This window comes from Cydia pomonella, chromosome 13, assembly GCF_033807575.1.
Source record: "Cydia pomonella isolate Wapato2018A chromosome 13, ilCydPomo1, whole genome shotgun sequence".
In the NCBI taxonomy this organism is placed as follows: domain Eukaryota; kingdom Metazoa; phylum Arthropoda; class Insecta; order Lepidoptera; family Tortricidae; genus Cydia; species Cydia pomonella.
This window is the reverse complement of record NC_084715.1, coordinates 4,667,811-4,670,791: the sequence shown is the minus strand read 5'-3', so window position 1 is coordinate 4,670,791 and position 2,981 is coordinate 4,667,811.

The following is a 2,981-nucleotide window of genomic DNA, read 5'->3' as shown; positions in this document are numbered from 1 at the left end:
AACTAGACGGGTGAAATTTTCTTAGATGATGTATTTCTGTTGCCACTAACCCTCGGTGGGCGAGTCCGACTCGCACTTGTCCAGTTTTTTTCTTTACATTTGGCATTTATCGATGTACGATTGCAATCTTGACTAGGCCTCCTGATAGTTCGACTCACTCATTTATCTATTTATGGTATATATATTAGGCAAACAAGCAGACAAATTATCTGATGGTAGTTAATTACCATCGCCCATGGAGTATGAACATTTTCAACACCAAAGGGGTTGCGCGTACGTTGCCATCTTTTAAGATGGGAGTATCTTTGCTTGTAGGTTTGAACGTCGTATCGCTCCTGAAATACCGTGAGCGAAAGCTGATTCCAGTTTAGCTGTGTGAGACGGGAAGTTTCAAGAGAAACGCTTACGCTAAGGCTTTTAGAATGCAACCAGTAAAGATTGAGGTGAGAAAGAAAGTCCATTATACATTAGTAATTTCATACACAGGAATTCGGGCCAGGATGGGACACTCCGACAACACCGATTGTCGAATGTGTGGCGAAGAGGAAGAGACAGTAATGCACCTAATGTGTGAATGTCACGTCCTCGCCAGACAAAGAATGAAGGACTTTGGAGCAGGCTATCTGGAACCAAAGGAATTTTTAAATCCTACCCATGAGCTCTATTGTCCGGCACATGGAGATGATCAAAAAAGCTCTTGAATAGCTGACGGTTTTTTCCTAAGGGGTAAAAACTACACAAAAGACCCCCTTGGGTCGAAGTGTATCGGCAAGGGCTTCCGAAAATCGTAAGATGAGATAAGTTCTTACATTCTAAAAAAAGCCTCCCACCCACCCTATCTTTCTGTAATTCAGTGCAAAAGTTCCTTTTCCGTGGCGGGCCAGGAATGATACAATAATCCTTTAATCGACAGTCTTTACGTATTACCCCATTATCTTCTCTTCCCTCCATCCAATACGCCTGCAATTGTTTCCCATGAGTTATTTATTGACAGACGTTAAAAGGTGAAGATTGAAAGAGAGGGTATGTTTTAGATGGGATTTTTGTTAACATGTGTAAAAAATCATTTAATATACTTGTTACTCGATCGTCTCGATGATTAAACCCTTTACGGTGCTATTATACTAATTACTTTACCTAGTCACAAAGTCACAACCTTTCAGCCATGTTCATTCAATCTAAGTAATAATTGTTTAATATTTCACTACATCCAATACATTTTTCTGTTTTTATTAACTTGATTGCGTATCACATTGCATGCTCTTACCATCTTTACGCCGATGACTTGCAATTGTACACCCACATTAGTATTATCGATCTAGATTGTTCTACAGCCAAAATCAACGAGGTCTTGAATCGCATCTCTGCTTGGCCCCGTCATTTTGGAATTTCTGTAATCCCAATGCCCGGCTATTGTGCTAGGAAGCTCCCACTTAATTTATATGTTATATTGTGCAACAAAGTTTAAATAAATAAAAAATAATACACCGTAAATTTGATAAGCATAAATATCTTTTTTTTTATGAAACAAACAGTCTTTCATAGTTATATATATGACTGGAGATTTTCTTAAGACTAGCCTTAATGAAAATATTTTAACATCATGTTTAACATAAATTATAAAATACTACATTGTAAAAGAAGAGTTTGAGCACACAACAATTAAACAAAAGAAAAAGCTTTGTTATACCTACTTATAAAATAGATCTCAGTACCGGCGAGGAGGAGCAGTTCGCGCAGAGTGCGAGTAGTACAGCCAATGAGCAACTGAGGAGGACTCTGGAAGAGGTGATTACGCAGTATCGGTCCACACCCAACACTAGGCCACGATTACCACGTTTGCCTATGAATAGACGCAATCTAGCGCTAATGGGAGCCCTAAACGCTTTACTAGAGCCATATCTGCGGACTAGTAAAGATTTAGATGATACGCACGCGATCATGTATTGCGGAGCCATCGCGGCGTGCCGTGTTGCACGAGTCAAGTTTTCGGACGCTGAACGTGCACCTAGGACCGCCGGAGGTGCCCCCGCATGGCAAATACGGATCGAGCGACGTATCAACTCGTTTAGGACTCTCATTGCAAAGCTGATCTGCTTCAGGGGGGGCAACCACCGCCCCCGAGTAATGCGCTTTGTGAATTAGGCGTTCGCGGGGACGGGCATTGAGCCCCGCGACTATATTGCCAATCTCACGGAGCGCATCGACTTTCTTAAGCAGAAAGTGTATGCATGGGCAAACCGTATTCGCCGCTACAGAAAGCGTGTGGATCGATTCCAGCAGAATCGTCTTTTTCAGAGTGATCAAAGGAAGGTATACCGAAAGTGGGAGGAAACCAACCTTCGTGCGTCCGACACGCGGTCGCCAGATGCTACTGCCATGACTGATTTCTGGCGTAGCATCTGGTCAGTGCCTGTCGAACACACCGAGGGGGGTTGGATGAGTGTTGTCGAGCGTGAGTGCGAGTCCATCGAACCTATGGGGGCAATCACCATCAGCCCCGATGACGTAAGTTGTGCCATCCGCACGGCTCAGAACTGGAAAAGCCCTGGGCCGGATGGATTGCACAACTTCTGGCTAAAATGGTTCCGATGCTCGCACTCACGCTTGGCAGCACAATTTCAACAAGCCCTCGAGCTTGGTTCTCTTCCACCTTCCTTAACAACTGGTGTCACCTTCCTGCTCTATAAGTCCGGTAGTGCCACGGAAGCAAAGAACTACAGACCCATCACGTGCTTGCCTACACTCTACAAGCTCCTTACATCCATTTTGAGATCAAAAATAAACGCGCATATTGTCGCTAACAACATTTTGGCCTCCGCTCAAAATGGATGTAGGGTTGGGTCCCGTGGTACTAAAGAGCTCCTCCTCATAGACATGACCATTTGCCAAAAAATCCGGCGGAATAAGGGGGCCCTCTCTGCTGCTTGGATTGACTACAAGAAGGCCTATGATTCGGTGCCTCACTCATGGCTGGGGAG